Here is an 18,562-nt window from a genome sequence, read left to right on the forward strand (position 1 = left end):
AGCAATAATGATAAAAACCTTTGAACGCGTCCTCTCTAGAGAAGTCTTTCCGGGCTAGTCCTAAAACATTGAGGTACATAATGGTGGAATCCAGGGAGGAGGACCCACCCCCTATGAAGATATAAAGGGCATAAAATGTGACTGTACACTAATTAAAACATACATTTCTGCCAAATAAACACAATGCACCTTTTAAATATTGTTCCAAGAGTTGTGCCTCTATAAGCTTAACGATATAAGGTAAAATGAGGGTTATCTTTATGTTCGTCATTATCATAAAAATACCTTGAAAACTACAAAAATGTCCTAATTATTTCCGTAATCCTGTGTTAATTTCCAGCCCTCCCAGGATGATAACATTGTGTGGATTGGCATGCTTATCGGCTCAGGGGCTCTTAATGTGACGTCTTCTTCAAAACCGATAAATAATTTCCGTTGATTGTGTTTACAATGGCCTAAGTCTTGACAAGTCCTGCCTGGAGCATTGTATTAATATAAAGGTTTTATTCACTCCAAACCCCAGCCCCTCAGATACAATATTGGGTATTCAGACATTCTCTTTCATTTAATTTACTATTGCACATTTTTAATGCATTGCAAATGTTTCAAATTGGTACATTTTCAACATCTTGGTTTAAAATGAGTCTTTCCTGAGTCTTTGGCTGTCAAATTACTGCCACCATTTCTTTGTTGAGGAATTAATGGATCAGATTAACAAAAGAGAACTCAAATTGATTCCTCTACCTGTACATGTCTATATGTCATTGCGGTGAAACTAAAACATTTAACAGCACCAGCCGTGAACGCTTTTTAATGTTTGAAGTCATGTATCAAGGTCATTTACATGGTGAAGGTCACAATCACTGGTCACTCAAGGTCACTTTGACTTTCAGTTGCAATGAACCATCATTTTCTCTCATGGAAATAATCTCTAGAAAAATGTTTGCATATATTATATACATTATCCCATTCATATTGATATAATGAACACAAACACAGTTTAAATCTGAATAATCTTTATTAAAATTATTTTTAATCTTAGATTTTTATTTTGTCAGTGACATGCCTTCTTACTACATTCTTACTTAAAATTCCTGTCCTAACTTTAGAATAACTGTATTTCATGACTCAGCCCAACTCCGTACATCACTTCATATAACATTGCTTCTGTCTCTGGGGAGGCTCTTTTCAAAACGTGCACTGAGCAGCACAGAGTCTGCTGAACATTTCTATGGGAGAAAAAAAAGATGGCTGGAAAATAATAAAGAGAATTCAGTGGGGCAGATGCGTGAAGAAACCATCCAGCACCACCTCCAATCTCTGGCAGAAGATGATTATCTTACCAGTCAAAAGGCTTTTTCCTGTGGCTGTGCTGTCCTTGGAACTTTTTAATCGGAACATGGAACACCATGGCAAATTGCAGCTCTCTGATTGGCTGGCTATTGACAGCCCCGGCCATCTGGGAGGAAGTGATATACCTGCCTTCTGTCTCGCATTGAGTGATGTCGCCGTCTGTAGCAAAAAAAAAAATGATTGCTTCATTTGACAACACATTATTCGGTTGGTAAGGGGAGGTTGCAAAATAAAATAAAAAATATATATGTTTAAATATGAATTTATTGTTGACTACAGTGCCTCCCCTTTTTGTTTATTTTGCACTTCAATAAATTGCTAATTTCAAGTCAGATGTTAATGAACCGGCATCTTCCATATTACATTGCAATATATTTAAATTTTATATTATGTTAATTGGTGGTAGAGTTCCGTTATGCACAAAATAGCAACTTTGCGACAAAGCAGACCATCAGTCAACCATATAAAAGCTTGTATTGATAGATAAAATTTGCATGCGGCATATTTCACACTGGACGCTGAATAAGCTCTTAATTAATGGGTTGTGTATCTGTTTAGTGATATTTGCCAGACTATTGTACGGCAATAAGTCAAATTACATTTACCTACCACATCTGTCTCTGGCATTTAGGCAAATGTCAAGACGATGAATAAACATAATTCATTAGTGCTGAGTGACAAGATGGTGCATTTGGAAGGGTCTGTCCAACTTATAAAAGACCACTCCATTAAGAATTTATAATGATCATTGACAATGAGAACCTTGTTTTTATATGATGACAATATGACATGGCAGCCCAGTCAATCATTATGTATGTCAGAGTACATGTATTTCAAAGAACAAGGTCAAGGTCCACTAGGCCATTCTTTCTTATTAATAGATCCTATTTAATCTTTAAAATTACATTTAATTAACCAGTGTATTTGAACAGGAACGTCCTATTGTGAGAACATCAGGTTCAACTGCCACCTAACCTCCGCAAGTTGAAACACTGGTTCAATTAAATTGTGTCTCTGTACCTTGGGAAAAAAGGAGCAAGAAATACAACAATGATGGACTGAAAGTTATTTCCCATTGCATGAGCAATTTCTGTACCTGAGCTGACATTGTCTCCCCAGCAAGAAATATGCTCACCCCAAATGCAAACAGTGAAATGATTAAAGGCATAACATTATCAAGCTATTATCAAATACAGACAGCCTGCCGCCACCTCCCTCCTGCCAGTCCATTACGTTTCTTGACCTTTTCTGCAGATAAGATTTTCCTGTCGTCAAAAGCTATCACTTCGATGTTATCTCTGACACACAGATTAAATGTGCTCATTGATAGACCCCACGAAAGAAAAGAGGCAATAAAATGAGAGGAATTTAACTTTAATTTCTCTCAACTTTAACTTTTTTCTTGAAACTATTTGAGATCTAATGAAGGTGGTTGGTCATATTCGGCCAAATATTGACTCATTAAAGAACCAGGTTAATAATCGAATTCAGATCTCTTAAACCATTTTGTTAGACCCTAATGCCTGTCTTGTTCAAGGTTGGGTTTGTTGAAAGAATGTTCCACTGACCCTAACCCCTTTCCTTATCCATAACACCTAATGAGGATGATCTCTTGCGTAGTTCAAGACAGCTGCCCCTTAGTTCCCCACTGTCGCATGAAAACACAATTCCACTCTTGCCCCCCTTTGTCCTCTGCTTCAAAGCAGAACTGTGTATTCTGAACCACACGTGCCATTTGTTCTCATGTCTTCTAGTCTAATCATGGGGGGGCATATTAATTTCAACAAGTGGAAAAGGACTCTTGCCGTGTTCCAGGGAGAGTTGATGAAGGAAGGACGGATCACCTTATCGCCTTCAAACAATGGGTTTTGCAGTAATTGTTCTGACAACACTCCCATCCCCCCTGTCAGTTCGTTCATGTGGTCGAGTGTAGCAATGATTTCATTCTGGCAATGCCGTTGACATGAGATGATTCCCTCACCCTCTCTGTGTCACTCATTCCTCACCTGAAGGTGGGCAGGGAGAGCAGAAAAAGCAATAAAGCGAGCCCATCTGTTCGTCTGTCATATCTGTTCTTCTCACGGGTTATGGCATGTCCATTTTATGAAGTGCCAGCCTCTCCTCTTCCAAAACCGAACCCTTCCCTTCAAAAAATCGAACAATTCTCTTGTTCCTCTCAACAGCCTGTGAAAGTCGGTATTTGATCGGTTACAAGCTGTAATCGCTTCTGAAGCCAGAGGCGCACACATTACAGGATAATGTGTTGAGCTGAGAGCTAACAGATGACACAAACTCACCTAACATTCCTAAATGATGAGGTCTATTGTCTAGCATGTTAGAAGACACCCTGACAAAAGGGAGGGATTATCTGGTATTTTGGGTACAAATGAATTGTAGCAGTACAGACAGGTGAGTGACTGGTGGTATTTTTAGTGCAAGGTTAAAGTGGTGGATCGTGGAGACATCTTTATACATACAGGAACATGTTTTATCCAAGGAGACACCAGCGAGCTTCAGACTCTACTGCTTATTCGAGGCAGAAGGGGAAAATCATTCCACTGCGAGTTTGGGATTACTGACACCTTTCTTAGTTATGGAGGACATATTGTTGAATGTAAATTTTGCATAATTCATAGCCAGAGGCCTACCATTTATTTTCCTTGAGGTCTTGAGCTGAATTATGTGTGTTGTATAACTTTTGGAGCTGCCCTAACTTTTTATTTTTAACGCTTGACCACCATAAAGCAACTGAATGAAGAATAAAGTCACTAATTATTTAAAAATAGTTACTGCTGAATTTGACGTCCAAGCCTGTATCAATGCTAAGTGTGTTTTTTTTTATCTCTGAAGTTGTTATAATATGTGAAGATAAACCGGGTATTTCTTATTCTTAAAACGTACGCTTTCCTTGGTCTATTAAGGACCAGAGATGTTGGACGATTGGACCCAACCTGTCAAAAGAGGAGCTTTTAATGATCTCTTTTGAAATTCCTCCGCCAGACGCCGCCAGCTCCCAGATGGGGAGATGGGAGCTTGTCTGTACAGATGTAGAGTGGCGCTCCGGCCTTCCTCGGCACACACACCCGGAGTGACAAGCCTCCGACCTGACCTCGGCTAATAAAACGACGACCTCATGCGCCGACGTTCTGCATATGGGCGGAGACGCACGCAAGGCGGCAATTTACCTCTGCTCAGCAGGTCACTTTTGCTTTAAATAATTCATCCAGCATGTGTCAGAACTGTCAACTATTTCTCCGGGCTTTGATCAAAAGCCCCGAGCCGTCCGTCAGGTTGTCCCGGTGAAAGCACGAAGGCGTCCACACACCTCCCCCAGACGAGCCGCCATCCACCTCCTCGTCTTTCTATAAAAGTTTTAAACCCGCACATCAGGACCATCGACAGCGATCATGTGTTCGACGCCCCGCCGGAGGGTTCTTGGTCGACTCCCCGGGTTCCGGGGCCTAACCTGTGGGCAGCCTTGAGCGATGTCCATCAGTGCCTTAATGACCGGGATCTGAATTCACTGGGAGTCCTCTGGGGTCGGGATGTCTGATGAATAGGAATGAGAAGGACTACTGGTCATTAGTAGTAGCTGGTATGAGTTTGACTCCCATCATATCGGTTCTGGGTTCAATTCCTTATCTATAATGCTTGACATCTTCCTGCCCCCGTGACCTGCTTCTGTCTGCACCGTGCAGGTGTCTGTTGACAGCTCAAAGAATCGTGAATCATAGTTTCCACCCCAGACGGTCTCCAGCTCTGCCGGTCCAACGCTGCTCAAAGATCAGAGCGCTGCCCGTTTCCATTCAGCCATCGGTTTATCTTAAAGCTAAAAATCTCCCCTTGATCCATTGGTGGGCCTTTTATGTACGATTAGAAGCAAGTGGTAAATAGTTAATGCTAAATAGCGCATACACTTATTGAAGTTAATAGTGTATGCTGTTGGTTAACATTGAGGTTAAAGATCCAACATCTTTTTGAAAATGTTTACAGCTGAGGTGAAAAATAATTAAATCCCCAAGCTAAGTAATGTTTATAGCCTTTAATTTCCACGATGAACTGTCAACATATTTAGTCTTCTATTGGAAGCTGCTCCACCTCATTTACATGATGGGATATCATATTTTCAGAGTGAATGTATCGAATTTAGAATTTATTCACACGTTCTTTTGGATTCCTACTGGACTTGAATGGTTTACGATTGGTCTATTTGAAGGCAAATGTCAGGGCAGGATCTCTTGGTATTTAGGGCGTTTCTATGGAAACCAGGCCGGCCCCTTATTCCCATAGTGACCACCGGCAGATGCCTCATGCAGTGGCTATAGTGGAGGGGGGCAAAATCATAACCGATTGGTCTAGATTAACACACACTCATCTAACTCTACTTAATGTATTCATGACTTACTATTCCTTTTTGTACAATGATTGTACTACATAATTGAGATTCCTTAAGTATCCAGGATAAAATAACCCAATTGTAACTGCTTCTGCAGTTATTTTTCCTATCGTATGATTTCAAGTTACTATTGTTAATCCAAGTACAGTTAATTAGAATAATACTTATTACAAAATTATAATTCACAGATAGCCATCCATATCTGCGTTCCTGTGATGCTCCAGCCCAGATTCAACCCCTGCTTCAGCGTTGGCTAATGAACAGATGTCCTCCATCTCAATGATACACTGAAATACAAACGCATAAGCACTTCATTGTCCTGAGATCAGCACTGCAGAGAAACTCACTTCTCTTAATGTGTGACTCTCAAAGGAGACAAAAGATCACAATCTAAGCACAAACAAAATGCTTCAGAAAAGAAAACTGAATAGAAAAAAAACCACATTTTGACACAGACAGATCATCGGGGCTTAAAGGGGGAGAAAATATGAGTTGCCGTTCGGGTCACAATGGGTTTGATCCCCATGACTGCCGGTCACAACACAGAAAAAAGACTTCCACCAGGTGCTGTCGGTGAGGTTAATACAACACCAATGGTGAGAAGAAAAAAAAACACTCACCAAACAATAACACCCAAAACTATTCTCCAAGACCAAAGTCAGACACTGTATACAAAGTGGTAAATTGCCTGTCAAGCGCCCTGAAATTCCACACTGTGTTTCTCCTCCCTACACTATTCAGCACTCTCACCCCACCCCTGTGAAGCGCATTTATTCACACTGCGAGTCATTGAGTTATGAACCTCATTCTGACCGAGAACGCTGTATAAAATGTGGCATGACCCAGGGAATGCGGGCACACAAACACACACACACACGCACACACGCACACGGACTGAGAGAGGCGGAGAGGGACTAGGGTAGGGTCCTGTTTTCGGTGCGCTGGTTCACTGCAGCGGATAATGAAGTAGTGTGATTGTCCTCAGTGAATCCTCCTCCTCACAGTATTTATTTTGCCTTTCGGCCACCGGAGGACTTCCTATAAGTATGCCCCATTTGCTTGCATCCTAAAAAACCCTTGGATGAACTCCAAGCACCCTTTGTCAATAAGAAAACACATTATTGTAAAAATGCGGCAAGTTGCCCAGAGTTCCTTGTTATTAAGTCCCTTTTGGTTTCTGCGCCGGCCCTTAAACTATATCAGCAATCTTTTTAATGACTGAATCTTAACATAACCGTCCTGGCTGCTTATTTGTTTTTTTGCTATCATTATATGTCTGGCCCTACGGCCCCTATGCACTCCCAACGGCCCCTGGTCATTCTTCTTGCGTTAGGGGCCCGAGCAGGTTGGTGCTGACCTGTTTGGGACTGTTTTTCTGATTAAGGAATAAACGTTACAAACGCAATTAACATTACAAACGCAATTAGGTTGACTGTCTTCCATTTGCTTTGGTCCTTTAGAGTTGAAACAAAATAAGTCAGAGAATAGGTAGAATTTATTGTTTTATGTACAATTTCACATAACTAGGGCTAGTACTGAGTGTGATATTAGGCTTGCATTTAGAGCGTGGATGTTTGGTAATTACTCGTTTTGTTGTTTCATAATGAGGAGGCTTGGTTGTCAGACTATGATGGATCGCAAGGTAGCCCCGCAAGGTTCCTTGCATACATACATGATTGTATTCATTATTTATTCCCTTTTTCATGTAAATATTTGAGTACATTTGTCGATGTGCAATTCAACGGGGTGTATAGCGTATAAACCTTTATAGAAACATAAAAGGGAAAACTTATGCGAATAATAATAAAGAGGAACACAAATGGTGGTGAACCAAATAGGACATTTCACAGAACTAATGATACAACAGGAAATGTTAAATTTAACATACACAAAAATAGATACTCGAAAAAAAAAAACAGTGACACGTTAATCTCCCTACCAGCCGGGTAATAATTAGCCATTTGCGACAGAGCCTAATCTTTAAGCAAATGATGGTGGCACAGTCCTTGTCCATGCATTCCCTAACCCTCTGTCAGGATTAAAGGAATGTTAATATATGCATTAACCAGAGGTTGTGATGCTAAGCCAATGCTTGGCTAAAAGCAAGGGATTATGGGTACAAGGCAAATGACTTGGTGCCCTTTGATCGGATTACGCAGTTCGCCCGACATCCCAGCGTTGCCGTGGTGCAGGTGTGTCCTCCGCCACTCCTGGGTGTAGTGGAGTGTGTGTCCTCACCTCCTCTGATGAATACAGATAACGGCAATAACAACTCCCCTCTCTCTTCCTGTTTACAAACTAATACAAATAAAAGAAGAGGCAGGGGCACGCCTTACGTCCGCTGATTAATGTTGTAAATCCTGCAAGTCTACCGAGGATGCCAACATTGTTACCCCCCCCCCCCGCCCCTGACGCCTCCAGCCCTCAAACTTCAGAAAACTCCAGTGCATCAGAAATTCATTAGGGGATTTGTATTCCTAATGACACCTGGGCCACGCCAGCAGAGTAATGTAAATAATCCCCTCACGGAGAACCCCCCCCTCATCAAGGACAGGCTAATCCCTTGTTTAAGGCTGTTACAGCGACCCTCCCACCCCCCACCCCACACCCACACCCCAGGACCAATAATACCTCTTCATAAGGCACGACGCCTTGCATACATCACAGGGCTAAGGTGGGGTGGGCGCTGCTCTCGCTGTGATCCAGGAAGTAAAGATCACCTCTGGCTGTGTTGACTTTAATTTCGTATTTTTTTTTGCATTCTCATTCACTTCCTTCTCCGCCAAACCTCCCAGCACATCACATCACAACGCCTGCTTTCTAATAACAAACCCCTCCACGCCAAAACCCTTCCCAGTGCATTGCTGGGGAAGGGGTCGACTAAATGACTAAAGAAATAGGAAAATAATAAATAAGATGAAAAAGGAGAATAATTATTCTAGGACCCAGGGTGACCGCACATGAGACGCAATGCTCTCGCCCGCCCGTGATGCTGTTGTCAGGGGCTAGATTGTAGCTGGTAATTACCAGCCATATGATTTTCCCATTACTGCTGTAAGAGGATGCCTTCTGTGCAATACCACTAGCCTCTCAGCAAAGCACAAATAAAGAGACACTGGGCTGATGGGATGCCAGGAGAAGCCACAGTAGCCCTTGTGAAAATATTGAACATATTATGTACCAACCAAAGAAACGTCTGAGGTACTGTCGTGCTATTTTTAAGTCTATAAGGGGATGGACCCCAATTGTTAACATATTTTGTTGAATGATCAATCGAGTATCAAGTGATCTATGAACATATTGTATGCATGATATAAATGACTTCATACGGGGATACACATCGATATATGTACTGTGTCTGCTTGTAGATACAATACACGTAATTATTTAGACCATGCTAAACCCTTCGTTGAATACTTTCCCGGTGATATTACAACATGGCACGGTTGAATGGAAGTGTGAGGCTTGCTCTCAGAGGAGGAACATTACGGTTGGGGCTGTCCTGAACAACATTACCAAGGAAATGGGCTCCCAGCAAGATAATGTGTAGCGAATCCTCCCAGCCTTTGTTTGTATTTCCCTGGGTATGTGTGTTCTCGTTTCTTTGGAAAGGTGTGTGTGTGTGTGTGTGTGTGTGTGTGCTCATGCATGTGTGTGTGCGTGTGGCATTTGTGTGTGTGTGTGTGTGTGTGTGTATGTGTGTGTGTGTGTGTGTGGCATTTGTGAGGGTGCGCAAATTTCGCCTCACCTTAACATGCGTTCACATGTGTATGGGTGTATGGACTGCAATTGATTTATTACAAGGACATCAAAGAAAACGTTGCGAAAATCATGTTAGAGAGACACTATTAAGAATTTATACTATTTTTTATTCTTTCACAAGAACCCTTACAGCATAGATACCAGAAGGAGCCAACACTTGAGCAGAACTAGCCATCTCTGTTGAACAGCCTAGACAACACACGGCACAGGGCCAGATTCTCACAAATCCTTCTCTCCCCATGCCTGTTGTCTCAGCGAGACTGCTAACGATCAAGCACAGTCACCACTCCCGTCGCCTTCCTCCAAATGGAACTCCCATAAACCACCTTTAAACTGATCCTCTGACATTACTGTTGATGCAGTCAAGGTGTCTTACATCTTCCAACTTGTTATCACTTGTCATATTCCTCCAGGCATAAACTATGGGAGCAATGTTTGGAGTGAACGTACCTCAAAAGAACAAGAATTGTTGTTTGTATCTAACATGCAATAATGTTATTTTCCGTAGTATTAGAAGTAATTCGGTTTAAGGCCCCAATCGTAATATTCGTGATATTGTACAGGTCACATTTTCTGATTAGACTGAGAGGGACGAGAGGATAAAAGATAAGAATCTTTGATTTAGTTATTTGTATTACTTTCAATGACTTAACTATAAAGATATAAGCTCCCTATTGCATCAATTCCTTTTAATTACTGGCCCCTTTGGCCAGTGAGTGAACTGCAGCCTGCTAGAGCTCTTGCATGCAGAGCAATGAAGTGCAAGCTCGGTGGGTTGATACAATAACAGTCATAAAGTAATGTCACTATAATTACATCATGTATAAATATATTTTATACAGATTCAAAGTTATGACAACTGTCATTTTTGCCATTATCCAAGCCTAGACGTCACCTCCTTCCTCTTTCCCAGAAAAACAATTCAAATATAATATAAACCAGCCCACAGGCTCTTCTATGCAACAGAGTGGAGGAAAGCGGTGAATGCATGTAGAAATCTACTCTTCAAAAATTACAGGTAGCACACTTGTTTGATTCCATTTTGTCAATGTCATTATCAGGGATGGAAAATGTTATGCAACTTTCCATTTTCCCGCTTTATATTAAAGGATAAGACTTGGATGCTCAGTTGCCAATGTATGGGAGGTCGTTATCGATAGCCAATACCACAACTTGGCTCTTTCTAATGTTGTTTGCAGTGAGATGGATGAAACAATTGATGATCAATACTATGCACATCTCGCTGGCACCTAACCTGGCACAGAGAGCTTAGTCAGTGGAGCCAGACAGCATGGCGCAGTGATTATTTACAGGACAGAGTCTTGTCTAATTGCTTAGAGTGGGCCTTTATTGTTCTTGTGGGGTCTCAAAGGCATCGAACGCAATCCCATGCAATTGCAGGCTGTTATTGTTATTATGATCTTTCTGTTGTTTGACCAGAGAACCAAGACAGTGTGGGCTTTTCTGGAGCTCATATTATAGAATGTTGTATAATGAATATTATGACTAGACAAACTGTAAAATGACACATTATAAATGATAGTACATATACATTTGGATAAATATATACATTTGTGTAAAACCTTTTTGTGTGTTACAATACAATATTCATGATAATTTTACAAGTAGCAATCATCTTTTGTATTGATTTAAACATTGTAATGTCTTCCATGATATTCAACATATTAATCTATGCTATATACTGTAGTCACTGCTACAAAAATAGTAATAACCCTAGTAATTCCGGACAAACAGGTGCTGAATCCTGTCACCTGCAACCGGTTTGTGACTGTTTTACTCTGCTCCGACCTCTCCGGGGGCACATTGACGTCAAAGTGACTCAGACACAGAGAGGAAGGCGAGGGCTGAGTCTGGGTCAGCTTCTCTGACACGCGTAGTATAACGCCACGGTGGATGTGGTGCAGTTCATACACACCGTCTCTCATCGTAACCATCGCACTCAACGACGTGTGGGTCGTAACCAGGACGTATTATTCTACATGTGGTGGGAGGGGAAGGTTCACACTGAAATTAAACTAATAATTTGAAACGACTTTATTTTGCGACATTAGGCCTCAGGGGCGATCACATGCCGGTTCTCTTCATCTGCAACCTGATCATCAAGCGGGTCTGGAAACACAGTCAGGGACGGTGTTCCCGGCAACAATAAACAGCCGCACGCTTCCCACTGAAAGGCTATGAATAAAATCCGACTGCAGGTGTTGTTGGCTTTACTCTGCGGCACACAGATAGCTCTCTCATGTCTGAGGCGACATGTGTTCCTTCTGAACAAGGTCAGCGGACAGCATGGGAGACGGATGCTGACGTCAGCCGCACGCTGTAAGCTCGCATGTCTTAAGGAGGATTTCTTTGGTTCACAGTCAAACAGCGGAGGCCTATAGCGATTCAGATGTTTGGAAGTTTCACTTTGTCTGCGTGCTCAAAAGAACAGCTTTACCCTTGGTTTTCTGTTTTGTACATTTCAATAAAAATACAAATTGGGTTTCACGTGGTGAGTTTCATGAATTACATTTAGTCTGTCATCCAAGGCAACTGTCAAGTTAGACGGACCGAGCGCTAAGTGTAGCCATAGGGGGATCGGAAAAAATAGTTTTTTCTTTGAAATCTAGAGAACTAGCATGTTCAGTGTCAAGGTGAGATCTATTACACGGAAAAATAATGTCTTTATTTTCCAAACCCCCCTGACTAAACACAATGTTAACAAAAGGTAATTTGTACCAAACGCAATTGTTCCATTAAATATGACCTGATGAACTGCTGCAAAACAAATCCCTTTAAACAAACTCTTTAATGTGATTTGTGTCTATGCTGAGGTGAGGCCAAAGCAAAATTCCGGGCCAGGCTGGACGATAGTCATATTATATTCTAATGTATTAACTATCTATTCTATTATATTCTACCGGCTTTCTCAGCTTTTTGGGATTGTATAGTATCTTATAAATGGTCTGCTTAAGTATTAACATTCCCCCACATGTCCTGTAAATAACCGTTGCAGTGTCTAGTGTTCCTTTGTAAATTGACCTTCCAAACCTCTTACCTGTAGGGCGGGATGCAGATGTGGGAGAAAAACCAACGCACTGCAGCTCAGAAGTTCCAAAGTGCTATCTTTGTATTTGCTCGTGCTCGGTATCACCGGAACGGTTCCCTGCAACTCCCCCCTCCAACAAAACAGAGTCTCGAAAAGGATCTCCGAAACGGCCTGGGGGATGTGGAGGTGTGCCGAGATGCTGATTATATTTACACTTCCAAGCATGATCGTGTTGTGTTATACATGCGTGGGTTATCAATCATCCTTCCCCTCATGTGATGTGACAGCCATGTTCCCGGCGTGTCTCCGCCTCCCTCGGGACTCCGCCGTACGCTGCAATCAAGTGGGAGTTACCGCCACAACAGTGTGCCCCGTCCAACGGCCCCGCACTGTAATTGCGTGGTGAACATGAGGGATGGATCTCCCAGGGAGTCAGCCAATCAGTGTAACACCAGCCCGCCCATCCAGCCACCCAGCCTTCAGTGCCCACAGGTACCACAAACACACACAGCCCAGTGTACCACATCAGGGGGACCAGACGGACACACAGCCACGCACACGTCGACACACACACACACGTAAACACACACAACCACGCACACATAAACACACACACGTATATGTGCACCGTCTCTGGGCTCCGGTGTGGCCACAGTGGAGGAGTAGGGCGGCGATGATGCTGACCCATAATCCATCTTGTGGTCCTTGAACATCTGGCGGGGGCGGGAGGCAGGCAGACGGAGGGTGGGGGGGTCGTATGTGAGTGAGGGTCTATCTGCATTCACCCTCGCAGCTCAGCGCCGAGCGCGCTTCTCCCGAGCCTCTGAGCAATTAACTCATTAGATCACCGTCGACATGCGTGTATTATTCATAAGGTGTGTGTGTGTGTGTGTGTGTGTGTGTGTGTGTGTGTGTGTGTGTGTGTGTGTGTGTAGGGGGCTTCGGGGCGGGGGGGGGGTGGGTCAGGTCACTGGAGGTCTCTGAAGGGGGAGGGGCTGATGAGGGGACAGGTGGATCTGCACTCCACGAGACAGCCGCCGTGTGTGTGTGTGTGTGTGTGTGTGTGTGTGTGTGTGTGTGTGTGCGTTCACCTTGACTGTGTGAAAGCTCAGCTGTGTTCCCATTGGCTGGTCTATTAAAGTCATTTGGTTTTTGTTTATGCCAAACAGGAAATTTGGTCAATTAAAACTTACTGGTAAAACTTCCCAATTAGGGTAGTATTATCAAAGCATGAACTAAGAATTAACTAATGGTTAATTAACCATCAACTAATAGACTAATAGACTACACCCTCACCTTAGTTAACATAAACACAGTCGTAGACATCTAGACAATTAGTAAACGATTACAAGACCATTAATTAACTGTTGATTTACTCTTAGTTTATTTTTAGTTAATGAATCAATGAATGAATCACTGCATAAATAAGTAATGAAGTAATTGTAATTAATGGTTAAATATTGAACCCTCATTGTACCCTTAGGTATTACCAACGTACATTCTCCACAGCTGCACACCTTACTATACTCTACTACCCCCCCACAAACCCCCCTCAGTCTCTGTTTGATGGCACCGGAGGGAAAAGCAACAAACTGCACCACTTTATTTTATGTCCTGAGCTGGCACTGTAGTCAATCGTAACACATTGATTATCAATCGACCGATCCAGAAAGCGTGTCTCATCATAGCCCCGAGCCCACTGGCTGGGAGGCCGGTCGCCCATCCTGACCTCTTCACCTTCATACAACGGTGTGATAATGATAATAATGCAGACCTGGGAATTCAACCACTGCGTCCTTTGGTAGGAAGTAGAACCCTGCTCTGGAGAAAACATAAAACCTAACGGAGGAGGTTAGGGGGGCGAGGGAGGGAGAGGGGGGGGGGGGGGGCAATTAAGAGGATTAGATGTCGTTTTCATACGTCTCTGCGTGTCTTCTGGGTGTGCTTCATGGGAATGCGGTAACAATAATAACCTCAAAGGTCTCCCTGCAAAGCAGCATGTACTATAAAGAGCCCGTGCATGTATTGTATTTATGTGTGTGTGTGTGTGTGTGTGTGTGTGTGTGTGGGGGGGAGGTAGTGTGGGTGTACATTCTAGTTAATAGTCGCGACGGGGGCCTGGAAGAGCACGTGTAATTTCTAGTGAATTGATTGCAATTTGCCGAGACGTAATTACATGCTCAAACTGTAAATGTACACATAGCTCAAGTCTTGAGCCGTGTGTGTGTGTGTGTGCGTTTGTGTGTGTATGTATATATACATATCAGTATTTATGTATGCACACCGTGTGCGTCAGGTTTCTGGAGGATTAGCCAACAAGAGGCGTACGTGTTGGTCTCCCCCCAACCGTCTCATGGCGTCCCACAGAGCTCGCCTGGCTGGGGCTCCTCCCCTCAGCAGGCTGGGGCTCCTCCTCCCAGGCTGGGGCTCCTCCCCTCAGCAGGCTGGGGCTCCTCCCCCCAGGCTGGGGCTCCTCCCCTCAGCAGGCATTGAGTGATGGGTGGGAGCAGGGGCTTCAGTGGAGCTCTCTCTCTCTCTCTCTCTCTCTCTCTCTCTCTCTCTCTCTCTCTGTCTCTCTGTCTCTCTGTCTCTCTGTCTCTCTCTCTCTGTCTCTCACTCTCTCTCTGTGTCTGTGTGTCTGTGTCCCTCTGTCTCTCACTCTCTCTCTCTCTCTCTCTCTCTCTCTCTCTCTCCCATGTCCCTCGTCCTTTTCCGAAACCACGGCCCTGACATCTAGCCGTCATCGGGGAAGGAGGACAGGAAGGATCATGTTAAGCTTGAGGTGGAGGTGATGGTGCTGATGGTGGGGGGGGGGTGGTGCTTCAGGGGCAAACATCCAAGCTTTCCCACAAACAAAGCTCCTTGTACCAAAAGCAGCAAAGCAATAACCCCTTCTACTGCAGCCTGCTGACGTCTCATTCTTCCGCCGCTGAATCCCAGCCTGATTTATGCCGGCTGGCTTCACTCAGTGCCGGCTTTCCTTCTCCCCTCTTTTTTTATGAGCTTCTAATAGGTATGTCATTTGAAAGTGACAAATCTGACAGCTATTTTACCAAGGCTGTATGGCGCGGCGGCTTTAATATACCTATCACCCTGTTTCTTCTGCGAGAGAGGGCGAGAGAGGAAGGGAGAGAGGGAGAGGGAGAGGAAAGAGGGTTGTTTTTTGTTTCTCTTTAGCTGCAGATAAACCTTCAACTTCATGTGTGGTGCTGGAGGGACGCCGCCTTTGTGAGTGAGCAGGGAGGGGGGTTTAGTGCCGATAGGGTTGGCTGGGGAGAGAAGAGGTTTGATGCCGCTGTCGTACATTTGCCAACAATTGTTCTTTAATCCTCCTGAGCGAGTCCCGAGTCACCGCGTTGGGGCGTGCGCTCCTGGTACCAGTCGATGCCGGTGACATTTCGTTTTAAGAGATCTGCTGATAAAATCATGAAATAGTTTAAAGGGCGAAGTTCCAGGTCTAGTGTTTTTCTGCCTGCCGATATGCCAAATGAGACAAGTTCTTCTTGTCTAGCTCGAGAGGTTATGCGTTTTTTGGTGTTTTCTATCGGAGTACGATAGTAAGACAGGTGGCTTCAGTGCCACGCTTGCCTTACACCGAACAAAAGATCACACTCGTCAAATCGTGTTTTGTGCATTACTTTGTGTTTTTCGACAACCATCGGAAATATCCTACGTTCTCAGACGGTGAGGGTCTTCTTCCTGTTTACTGAACAGACAATACATCAGTGGGAGAGAAATACGGTTTTGGTGTTTTCTTACAAATACTTTTTGGTAATTCAATAAACACTGTATGACGGTTGGTGTGCGATGGCTGCCCTTCAACTGCTGCTCATTTCCCCACCGCTCATCCAACATTGAACAGCGTGTGTGTTGCATATTGCATCAGCCTCTTTCTGACTCCAACTTGACTACGGAAAGAACCAGCTTTTCTAATGGGAGCCAAAATGGCTGCCAGCAACAGAGGGATGGTGTTCTTGGGGTGGGCTCAGCAGGTAGAGCGGGTTGTCTGGCAACCAAAAGGTTGCTGGTTCAATCCCCGACTCCTTCTCGCCAGGTGTCGAGGTGTCCCAGACGGACCCGGACCTGGCGGTTTCCCTGACGCTGACGTCGGTGTGCTACATGAGCGAAAGTGAAGCAATATGTGTAAAATGCTTTGAGGGGCCGCATGTCTGGGAAGTGCAATATAAATAGAGTCTGTTCACCATTTGCTAGATTTTGACAATGCGGAAAACAGAAAAGCCAATAGCAGGTCTTATGCTTGCACTAGCATATGTTTAACTTTGAGAGAGAGTCCTCTTCTGCCTGCACTAGCATGTGATTCACCTGAGGAGGGAGATCTCTTAGCATGTGATAAACCTAGAGAGGGAGTCATCTCATGCATGCACTAGCATGTGATTAACCTGGATTGGGAGTCATCTCACGCATAGACTAGCATGTGATTAACCTGGAGTGGGAGCCCTCTTATGCAAACCAATTTATATGTGCAGGTTATTTGAGTGGTGGTTGAAGCGATGCATATATTTTTAAATTCAAGTCGCATCAAGTCAATGTTCTCCGCACGGCCCTCCAGACAACATGAGTTGTCTGCAGCCTTGGCTGCACTGAGACGTCCCTCTGGAAGGATCGGGGGGAGGACTTACTGGCTGGCGGGGATCATTCACTCAAGCGTCCATCCTAAATGGGTCAAGAGGTTTCTGGGGGTCCGCAGCCTCTAAACACAACAGACAGCAGGGTCTCCAGGCTGGGTCTGTTTCAACGGCATTTTTGCAGAGAAGAGGAAGAATAATGTCGACTTGTAGAAAGCGCTTTGCTGAGATGGTGATCGCCGTGTTACTATTATGCTACTATAACTATTATTATACAAAATATGAAGGTAGGGATTAATATAGTGACATCATCTTTCTGAAAAAGCACAGCTTGTTTTGTTTTTTAAGTAAAGTTGGTCCTGAAGCATTTGGTTTTTATTAGTATTTTGATTGTATTTTTTGATTGTTCAAAGCCGCACATATAATACTTGGATGAAAAGCATCTGCTGTATGACAATTCAAAAGATGGTATGTTATGTACCGGTGAATGAAATTCCCCCATGAACAAACGTACAAACAGCGCTCATACATCCTCATGCTTGGTACCGTATGTCACATGTTGGCACAGTGGAGTGAGCTGAGACTCCTGTGTGTTTACTCGGACAACAGCATCGCAAGCACTTTAATAATAGAACTGTAGGTACGCTGTGTGAAGCTGCGTGTTCATGTATGTTCACTTTACACACGCACACACACACACACACACACACACACACACACACACACACACACACACACACACACACACACACACACACACACACACACACACACACACACACACACACACACACGTACACACACACACAGACAGACACACAGACACACACAGACAGATGCAGAGAGACAGACAGGCACGCACGAGCAGGCGGCCAGACAGGAAGACGGACACCAACACACACGCATGCACTCAGGCGGGCAGACGGGCAGGCACACGGACAACGTGCAACATATGTGTGGGTTCCCCGCGTGTCTTTTAATCCGGTGATGTGTAAAGATGCACCAGTGAGCCAGGGACTCTGCAGTGACCCTGCTGCTGTCTGCTGTCTGATCTGCGCAGTCTGCAGAGGTTTCCTGGCCGCAGAACCGGGACATGCTGGACGAAGTCACAGCAACACCCAAGTTCCCGGAGGCTGGGGGTAGAAAGTGGCCCGGTGACGGCCCGCCCCGGGGGCTTCACGGGTGGGGTTGTGACAGGGGTGGGGGGTGGCGCTGGGGGATCGACAGTGACGGAGGGACACGGGTGCGCTTGATTAAAAGTGACTGCTTCATCTGGCAGGTGGAGCCATTACTTTCCCACTCTGAGTCTCCAGGGGTGGAAGAGCACCAAGTGACAAGGCTCCGTCAGCCCTCCATTTCCACCTCTCTGCACCCCCCAGCCCTCGCCCCCCGTCCCTCCACCCGCACCAGGTAGAG

Source organism: Pollachius pollachius (assembly GCF_949987615.1).
Source record: "Pollachius pollachius genome assembly, chromosome: 10".
NCBI lineage: Eukaryota > Metazoa > Chordata > Actinopteri > Gadiformes > Gadidae > Pollachius > Pollachius pollachius.